General features: G+C 37.7%; 1 non-coding gene across 1 annotated transcript; it reads right to left on the minus strand.

Annotated features, from left to right (window-relative positions):
* Window positions 1–9,300: 9,300 nt before the first annotated feature.
* TRNAS-GCU (transfer RNA serine (anticodon GCU)) lies at window positions 9,301–9,382 on the minus strand. Its single transcript has one exon. It is a non-coding gene; the product is annotated as a tRNA-Ser (tRNA).
* Window positions 9,383–11,120: the final 1,738 nt, after the last annotated feature.

Consider the following 11,120-nt stretch of genomic DNA (forward strand, 5'->3'; position numbering starts at 1 on the left):
TTGTTGTATGGGTGTAGCATGATCGCATAGCTTGAACGTAATTTCAAGAAGCGCTAGCTAGATACCTTCTCAACCCGTTCCCCTGTATACTCATTGTATCTTTCATATTATTAACTCTTTTCTCAATTCCACCACATAAACTTTATACCTTAAACATCATACCAATCAACGCATTTTTTTATTTGTCACTGCAAAGAGAACTGGAATTACCATCGCATACTGTTTCCATAGCCTTTGTGTTCGACCCTGGGTTTACCAGGCAACTTAGTAGGGTTTATACTTGGATCTTGCTAAGAAAACTTGCATGTACAATGCATACACCACCATCGCAACCTACACCATTATTTCATCGCATTGACCATGCATCAACCTCTCGAGCTAAGAGAAGGTGTGTGGCGCCACATCGTTCAAGCCCTGGAATTAGCCGTTAAGGGAGCTATCTATCTACTTGCCTCTACTTCGAAGAAGGAGTGAATTCCATCTTGTGTAGCTAAGCTCCCAGCTCCTAAATGAGACGAACTCCCAAAATGGTAGGTTTAAATCGGCGACCTAGCCACTCGCACCCATACAAATCAAATGACCACTCTCAATGCCAGGAGTTCCTAACTCACTCAAGATTGAGATCATGTTCATCCTAGTGAAGTGAAGTCTCTGTCATGAACAGTGTTATATAACAAGACGTTAACACTTCAGGGTCAGGTCTTATACAAATTCTTTGTATAGGACATCGCCGCTCGCATGTCCCATACACGAATGATCAGGATCAGACCATTTGTGACAAGTCACAACACTTGTGATCATTCCACAAAGTGAGCCGCATCCATAGCGTTACCAGGATAAGGTTTCCCTCCTATATCCATATACTATAGACCATTTTGGTTATCACTCAAGACATGATCCATTTGTATGTCACCACATACTTGCTTAAGTTACATACAGATAACCAGGGATTTTATGTTTATTGGTTTGTGGTAAAGCAAATAAAACATACAACTGAGCAAAATCAAGATATGAAGTAAATATCATATATTATACAACACGAGCGTTCATATAAACTATTTACAAGCTACAGAACAAGAGTCTTTAAGGCATCAACCCCAACAATCTCCCACTTGTCCTAAAGCGAAGTGGGGTGTACATTAAACTAGTACAAAACAATAAACTAGGGCATAAAAGCCCAGTACAAGAAAATCTTCCACTTGCCCGAGTCCAGCCGCGGGCGATGTTGTAGACCCATGCTCCATACGTGACTCTCAAACACTATAGTCGTGAGAGCCTTCATAAATGGGTCAGCAACATTGTGCTCCGAAGTGATCTTTGTGACGATCACGTCCCCTCGATGCACTATCTCGTGGATCAAATGATACTTCCGCTCTATGTGTTTGCCATGTCTGTGACTCATCGGCTCCTTGGAGTTCGCCACTGTCCCACTATTATCATAATATAGGGTAATGGGTGTAGACATATCTGGAACAACTTCCAGTTCTATCAAGAACTTCCTGAGCCAGACGACCTCCTTAGCAGCTTCGCAAGCCGCTACGAACTCCGCCTCCATAGTGGAGTCGGCAATGCACCCCTACTTATTGCTTCACCACACTACAGCTCCTCCGTTAAGAGGAAAGACTGACCCTGACGTGGACTTGTGAAAGTCCTTAACAGTCTGAAAGTCAGAATCTGTGTATCCAGTAAGGATCAAATCCCTATATCCATACACGAGCATGTAGTCCCTCATTCTCCGAAGATACTTGAGGATGTTCTTCACTACGGTCTAGTGACCCTAGCCTGGGTTAGACTGATGCCTACTGACTATACCCACAGCGTAGCATCGCATACATCAAACTGACAATGATAGACGCACATGGGACCCGTCTCATCTTCTCAACCTCTTGAGGCGTCTTAGAACAGATGTCCTTAGACAACGTGACTCCATGCCTGAATGGTAGTAGGCCCCTCTTGGAGTCCTACATCAAGTACTTGAGCAACATCTTATCTATGTACAATGCCAGAGACAGTGCTAACACTTTGTTCATACGATCCCGAAAGATCTGTATACTTAGAACAAACTAAGTGTCTCCCAAATCTTTCATTTGGAATTGGGTCGCTAGCCAGTTCTTAACTGCAGTCAGTAGACCTACATCATTTCCAATGAGTAGTATATCATTTACATACAACACTAAGAAACTACTGAAGAGTTGATGATCTTCTTATAGACACAAGGTTCATTAACGTTCTGCTCAAAGCCGTACAACTTGATCGCAATATCAAACCATATGTTCCAAGATCAAGAAGCCTGTTTCAGCCCGTAGATGGACTGATTTAGCTTGCAAACATTTTTCTCTTGACCTTGGGCTATAAATCCCTCGGGTTGCACCATATAAATGGTCTCCTCAAGTTTGCCATTCAGAAAGGTCGTCTTGATGTCCATTTACTAAATCTCATAATTATAATAAGTTGCAATGGATAGGAGGATGAGGATCAACTTTAACATGGCAGCAGGCGAGAAAGTATCCTCATAGTCGACTCCCTCTACCTGGGTATAACCCTTTTCCATAAGTCGAGCCTTGAAGGTCTGTACCTTCCCATCAGCACCCCGTTTGCACTTGTAGATCCATTTCCAACCTATAGGTCTTACCCCATCAGGTTGATCTACAAGATCCCATACTGAGTTGAAGTACATCGAATCCATCTCGAGATCCATGGCTTTGACCCATTCATCCCAGTCAACATCCTTCATTGCCTTCTGATAAGACAACAGATCCTCAACAACACCATCTGCTATCATAGCAAGGATTTTCATGAAACCCAGATAGTGAATGGGCAGGTTCGCAACCCTCCCACTACATTGAGATTCTCTCAACTCTTGAGGCGGAACTGACCTACTAGATGAACTCCCATCAACAACTCTTGTTCATGTAGCAGGCTCTTCAACAACTCTTGTTGAAGTTTCAGTAGTTTTATTAGAAAGCTCACACAACACGACTTTACTTCGTGGACTGTGCTGCCTTATATGATCATACTCTAGGAATGTAGCGTTCGTTGAAACAAATACCCTATTTTCTGACGAATCATAAAAATAACCCCCTCGTGTACCTTTGGGGTAGCCTATAAAGAGGCATAACCTCGACCGTGGTTCTAACTTCATGGGATTTGCCTCAAGCACATGTACAAGGCAACCCCAAATACGGAAGTGACGTAAACTAGCTTTACACCCATTCCACAACTCCAGAGGTGTCACAACCAGTACCAGATTACCCTCCTAACCTGGATGGAATGGTGACTGCAGCAGTTACCAGCCCTTTTACTGGCACTTACTGCCTAACTTACCTGTTAAACCTTGCTCAAACCTTCAATACATACATAATAACTCAGAACTTAACACATTTACATTACAGGGTTTCGCAACATTGTTTATACATAAATAATACAACCTAGTGAGCCCCATCAAGAATACTAGTCACTAGATAGACATATGTACTAACTAACATAGGTCTTCAATTATGCTTCCCTCAACCTGCTTTTTTAAGTGGCAGAGCAACAGTAGAATAGTCTTTTGGGAACTAACTGCTACCTGAAAGAAAACATTTGAAAACGTGAGCTAGGAGCCCAGTGAGTGACTTAATAAAACATAAATCTCATGCTTAAACTGAAAGTTCAAAAACATAATACTGGAACTAAAATATACCAAGCAACCGTGTGTATAAAACCTTTACAACCATTGTATCTAAAACCTGAATCTTAATTGAGACCCCTACTTTGATCTCTTCATACTGAGCTATGGCTAGGAGAGACCCCTATGTCGATCTCTTTAAAAATATATCGATGGGCATCTCAAGCAACTTCCTCTAAACATTAGCATTGATAACTACTCTTAAACACCATTAAACATCATTATTCCTTAGATGAGAACGAGCATACCTCGCTCTAGCTCCCAACGTCTATTATCGGCCATGAGATCCATGCTTCGGCCTCTCTTTGCTGGTTTATGGCCTAGGAGACCCATACTTCGACCCTTCCTTCAAAACTACCCACGTGTACGTGGAGGTTTCTATGTACCGTCAACACCTTAGGTACATTTATTCAGATACCTTTCCTACCTTCAGTACTCCTCTTCATTGTATTTAGGAATATCAACGCATGTACTTTAGCAATCATAGGTATATAAACATAGCACATCAAGCTTAGTTTTAACCCTAACGCATGCTTCATACTTTATTAAATAAGTTAGCTTAAATCGTGTTGAACTAGCTTGTAAAAACTATTAGCATGCGTTAGATATGGAAAACATACTTGGAAAACTCATACATTAGTAACATCATGCGTTGATAAACATTCATAGGCATTAGCAATTCCAAACTATCCTTCTAGTCTAAGAGAAGATATGACTGCCTTTTATCCTTAATTGAGAGTGAACTAGTAGATCTAACCCTCAACGTCAACCTTAGTCGGGGAGAACCCTTTTGCTCAATCCCTCGACGTCGTATTACCTACGTGCATGTGGTTATAACTGAGTACCATCATACCTTGGGTACTTCTGCTCAGATACCTTCTCAAATGTCCTTCAATATCGAGCTGCTAAGATACCTTCTCAAATGTCCTTCGGTATCAAGTTGGTCTGGTACCTTCTCGAATGTCCTTCGGTACCAAGTTGGTCAGATACCTTCTCAAATATCCTTCGGTATCCGTTTGGGCGGATACCTTCTCAAATGTCCTTCGGTATCGCGTTTCAAGTAAAACTAGTCATAAACATTTAGTTGAACACTAAGTCTTAGTGCTTAAATCATCATACTAGTTCATGCATCATATTAGTTCATCATAAAAAAATGGAGTTACTTAAACATGCTGAAAGTATTTGGACAAGATAACATATTTACATCATGTCAATTCCACTGGAAACATGCTTTACTTAGCATGAGAAACAGTTTCACAAATACATTGCTTGGCACTTCATTTAAACACTTAGCATGAGGAATATCTTCAAAGAAATCATAGTTTCTAACACTTAGCATGAGAAATAACTTTAAGGAAATCATGGTTTCTAAATCATTAAAACATCAATTCATCACATAGTCACTCAAAGCTCGTTGGCCTCTTAATGGGTTATACGCCTCTCCTAGCTCTTCTTGTCCTGAAAGGACATAATTCCCGATTAAACTACTTAGAATTCCTAGCAAAATATCTCAAATAGAACTTTCATCATCAAAGACAGCTTTACCAGTGAGATACTCATCATGAGTGAATTCTTTTCATGAGCAAGATCCTCATGAGCGAGATTCCCTTCTAGAGTGAGATCCTCATTACAAAATTAGCGAGATTTATTTCATTAGCGAGATCCTCATCACAAAATCTCGCTATAATCTCCACGGTGAGCTATTTGCTTGTTCTTCCCAAGTAGTTGTCTGCTTATGTACAGATTCTCTGTTACAACTTTAAAAATTCATAACTCAAAATCCAAATCTCTTTTGAAGAAACTTCCTTCTACAAATATGTTTAGAATTGAGTTAAATTTCTTACCATGGAATTTCAGCCAAAAATTCCTTATAGTTTGGCCTAGAGATTCCAATCTTCACCTCGGGCCCTGATTAACCCGAGATTCTGTCTCTTCTATAATTTCATTACTTTCTGTTCTTCTTCTCCTGCATCTTTCTTCGGCAAGACAACCTTGAAAATTATATTCTCCCAGCTTTCAAATGACACTGATTTCACTAAATTTGCTCATGTAGATTGCCGAAACCAAACTTTCAAAGTTCCTCTTCCTTTTAATCTTCCTGCCGCCTCCCGAATTCAAGGATTAACCATCACGTGCCAAACCAATAAGTGAGTTTCCTTATTTAATGTGTTTTTCTTTTCCTTTCTTCACAACTTCTATAAATAACAAGAATTTTCACTTATTAAATATTTAATACATCATTCCTTTGGCTAAACATACTTGTTTAAGAACTTAAAATTCGGGGTTTACACTTAGCTACACAAGAGCTTATTTCTTCTTGCTTCCATCCTCTAACCCTCCTAAAATATGGCTTCATTTAACTCATTAGGAGATATCTCATTACTTACTCTTACTTAAAAGTAATTAGGGTTCGGGTTTTACAAATTCTTTCCCCCTAAAAGAAATTTCGTCCTCGAAATTTGCTCGAATCTACGTATAACTTAGACTTTGAAAACATCCTTTGGTCGTAAACTTTACAACCTTCTTCTTTTCTTTCATCTTCCTCCTTTTTACTACGCTTTCGCTGTGCTATTCTGATATTAACTTTGTTCATATTAAATAATACTAGTATGTATGAACAACTTGGTCATCATAGTTCACTGTATTTGTCACATCCTCTGGTGACTCTTCCATTTTCCACTGAGTCATAGTTTTCATTTATTACTAGGGTGATCTTCTTCCATTTCCCAAAAATACCACTAGAACATTCTTTTCCAGTTATCATACCTTTGAATTACTTGCTAGTTGTGAAATCAATATTTGTGTCAACTAGACTTCTCGGCCTAACTAAGAGCACTTTTCTTAGGATGTCCTTTATATCCATACTTGGGAGAAGACACTGTTTGTACTATAACATTTCCCAAACTATGGTTTACCATACTCTAGACATAAGGTTTTCTTAACTATACTAGTCCCTAGCTCAGTTACAATTCAAACTTCGAGCTATTACCTGGAACATCAGCAAATCTAGACCTTTTCCTTTTTGTCTTCTGCTGACTATTTTATTCCTTACTTTTATACTTAATGTACCCCTGGTACATTTTGAGCTCTTTGTTGCTCATCTTTTCCCTCCTCTCAGGAGTAATCTGACTAGGACTTTATTACATCCTTTCCTCTGAATTCACTAGAATAGACTTCACGTTTGCCACCACCCTCTGAGCAAACCTGCTATACATTCTATTTCTAGTGACAAGTCTATGTTTACCTGTGAGACTATCGACTTCCACTCAGGTACTGGTAGTGGATTGAGTAATCCTGCCGGCCTTCGCCTTCTAGGCTTCACTTGTTGACAAAACAAACATCACATAGCACTTTTCTTATTTTGCTAGACTATGCCTTAGTCTATTAGTGTAGGGTGGCCGTTTTGCTCACTCCTTATCATTCTTTACTGCGTTACTACTTAACTGGGAAGGAACTCCTCTGGTTCTCTTCCTACAACCATAACTTGCATTCTTAGTTGAGAGAGAATCTTTACTCAATCCCTCAACATCAATTTATGGCTAGAAAGGAGTGTTCTCGACCTAACAATCACAACTTTTCCCTTATTTTTACAATTCTAGTTCAAGTACCATCATGCCTTTGGTACTATTGCTCAGATACCTTTTCCGTGTCCTTCAGTATCGAGCTATTCAAATTCTAGGGCAAAGCCTCAGTATCTTTTCTATGTACTTCAGTACTGAGTTATTTATACTTATTGCTTGTGTATTCTTATCTCCTAATAACTTAGTTGCCCAAACACATTCCTTACTAACGCATCCTCATGGTCATTGCAAAACATAGCATAAATACAACATTAATGTGAGGTGCGTTGTTTGGTAACTATTTGAAAATAGTTGTCATAAATAGCTTTCAGTAAGCATGCATTGCTCTTCATAAGCTTTAGCAAGTTACTTAAAACATTTAAAGCATCTAGAGTCATTCACTCCTACTGCTGGAAATAGTTGACTAAACTCTTTAGCTACAAGATCCACCATCTGTTAACTACCAAGCATTCCACTGAAGACCAACAATTGAACTCTTCTAACCACATATATTTCTGTGTCCATCAAATATAACCAATCATGAGTATGATAACATTCACAGATGCTCGTAAGTATAACTGGGCCAATTTACCCTTTTTTCCCTATAGTTACATCCTACTCCTTAAGTACCACTGATCCATCTAATGAACAATATAACATAGTCCAACTATGTGTGAACACCTCTTGGGCCATGAGAAGGTGTGTGGCACTACATCGTTCAAGTCCTAGAACCAGCCCCTTAAGGGAGCTATCTATCTACTTACCCCTACTTCGGGGAAGGAGTGAATTCCATCTTGTGTAGCTGAGTTCCTAGCTCCCAAATCAGATGAATCCCCAAAGTGGTAGATTTGAGTCGGCGATCTAGCCACTCACAACTATGCAAATCAAAGGACCGTCCTCAATGGCAGAAGTTATCAACTCACTCAGGATTGAGGTCACGTTACCTATGGTCATCCTAATGAAGTGAAGTCTCTATCATGAACGGTGTTATATAACGAGATGTTAACACTTCGTGGTCAGGTCTTATACAAAATCTTTGTATAGGACACCCCCGCTTGCATGTCCCCTACACGAATGATCAGGATCAAACCATCTGTGATAAGTCACAACACTTGTAGCTATTCCACAAAGTAGGCCGCATCGGTAGCATTACCAGGATAAGGTTTCCCTCCTATATCCATATACTACAGACCATTTTGGTTATCACTTAAGACATGATCCACTTGTATGTCACCACATACTTAAGTTAAAAACTCCAAATATTAACCATTGGCCCTAAATCACCCGACTGCTCGACCTTCTTGAAAATCTTTTAATTTCCAGCTCGATTCCTTTGGAGTTTCCTTTCATAAGCCCTACGTCATCAACTAACTCACCAAACTCTCTGATGGATTTGGAATCATCTCAATAAGACAAGTAGAATTCTCAAACCGTGCTTCTGAAGTCAGTTTCTCTTTTTATACTCGAGTTTGCATGCTTTACTTTAACTATTAAGCTACCAACTCATCCCTTAAGTCGGATTAACTTATCTAAACATGACAGTTGGCCACCTTAACTTGTGATTAAGTTGATTGCCTTCCCTTGGTCATCAACGCAAGGCCTACAATCTTCACCATCACATGCTACCCCTTTGGCCACAGGCTTTCTTGTCCAACGCCTACTCTTCCTTTGCCATGGCCTTACTTTGAGCATTGCATAGCCTTAACCAATGTATGGCTCAACCTCATCACACTACCCACTGGGCACTCACTAACCACAATCTCCTTTATAGAGGAGGGAATTCTCTTTAGACTTCTCCTTAAAATTTTTATTAATTTACAACGATTAGTGAGGAATTATGATCAAATTTTTTTAAATGTGAAGGGATACAAATAAAAATATAGTTGAATTATACTCGTTTGGATAGAAATTATAATCAACATAGACAAAGGAAAGGCTTTACGTTTTAAGCTAGATAATTGAATCTAGTGTTTACCTCAAATGTAATGTAATCTTTTAATAAATAATGAACATAATACATAAAATATAATTAATCTACTAAAAGAACACCAATAATATTAAATAAAAAAACATCGCTGCCTGAGAGATTTGAACTCTCGCGGGAAAACCCCATGTACTTAGCAGGCACACACCTTAACCACTCGGCCAAAGCAACATTTTTCCATCTTAAGTCTATTATTTCTTTTGATTTAATTAAATTTAACTAATTTATTATAAACTTTAAAGACATTTTATCTTAATTGATAGCAAGTAATTAATTTAATTTTTATAGCACAATTTGTAACGGAATATTGTTTTAAATGATAAAACTACTGAAAATATTTTCAAATATAGCAAAATGTCGAAGTCTATCGGTAGTTATCAGTGATAGATGATAGTAGTCTATCAGAGTCTAACACTTATAGCAGTGACATTTTGCTATAGTTATAAATATTTTGATTCATATTACTATATTTGCAAACAACTCATTCGTAAATTTAGAAAGTCAAGAATTAACAGAGTAGTAAAAAATTCTTGTTCTAGCCTTCTCCCTTTTTAATATTCTAGTGGGAAGATGACACGTGCAACACATGTAGCTTAAAATGTTAATGACATAGTTTTTATGATAAAATTTAAATTTTGATTGTTATTTTTCATTTAGTTTAATTAGTAAATGGTTGCTTTGAAATGAAATTAATCAAAGAAATAGTATCTAAAACTATATATTTCTTGTTTAAGTTTATTTACAAATGAATACCAAAGACGTTGGATGTGGTAAAAAAATTCGTGACATACTTTTTAATAGAGAAATAAGATTTTTGGATTTAGAATCATCGCAATAACACAAGTAGAATTCTCAAACCGTGCTTCTGAAGTCAATCCCTCATTTTATTGTTTGAAAGATTTTAAGTTGAGACATTTTTGTGATAGAAGCAATATTTAGACATTTTGAAAATTAGACATTTGTCCAGCCTCCCTTTTATTTTTTAGTCATTTGTTGTGTTTGTGGTATGCGTTTGAAATTTTGAAAGGAGGATATGTTTTGGGCTACATAGATTTTTATGGATCTAATTTGTTTCTTTTGTAGTTTTATTATAAAAAAAATAATAATAATCATATTTATTTTCAAGATTGTAGGAAAATTTCACCAAACGACCCAAAAACTAAAAACTTTTCTATGAATGATCTCTTCCTAAAAACTTATCTATGACTGACCGTTTGTCTATGCAAAACACTAATTTTAACCCCAATTTTAAAAAATCTTCAGACTACGCCAATACGAATACTTTACCAAGGGATTGTTCACATTCTTTTCACTTACCTCTCTCATTGTGCGATTTTGGTCTCAGGTTTCTCCCGTTCTCTTTTCGTCATCTGTGATCTTCATTCGAGCACTTGGCCAACTTCTCATCAGTCATTTCTACACATTTTTCATCATTGACGTGATCTGAAAGGTATGTGACTCTTCTCCTTGAATGCATGTTGATATTCGAGCTTTAACAAGTGTTTAGAGTTCACACAATTTATTGAAATTGATCGCCCATTTTTATATGAACATTCGTGCCTACTTTTGTTAAACGGTCTCCCAACTTTTGTTAAATGATCGCGTTTTCGTTCATAATTGATGTTGAATTAAAGTTAGGGGAGAATTTAGTATTTTCTAAATGATCGGTTAGAGAAACTTAGACGATCCTTTAGATAAAGATGGGTGATCGTTTAGTTTTTGGTTACGCGATTGTTTAGTTCTTTGTTAGGCGATCGTTAGTCTTTTGTTACGCGAATATTTAGTTTTTTGTTATGCAATCGTTTTTTTTAAGGCAATCATTTTGTTTTTTGTTATGCTATTGTTTAATTTTTGGTTACGCAATCGTTTAGTTCTTTGTTAGGTCCTCATTTAGTTTTTTGTAACTCGA

This window comes from Benincasa hispida, unplaced genomic scaffold (assembly GCF_027475165.1).
Source record: "Benincasa hispida cultivar pf3 unplaced genomic scaffold, pf3_genome.v1.1 HicScf1056, whole genome shotgun sequence".
Classification (NCBI taxonomy): Eukaryota; Viridiplantae; Streptophyta; class Magnoliopsida; order Cucurbitales; family Cucurbitaceae; genus Benincasa; species Benincasa hispida.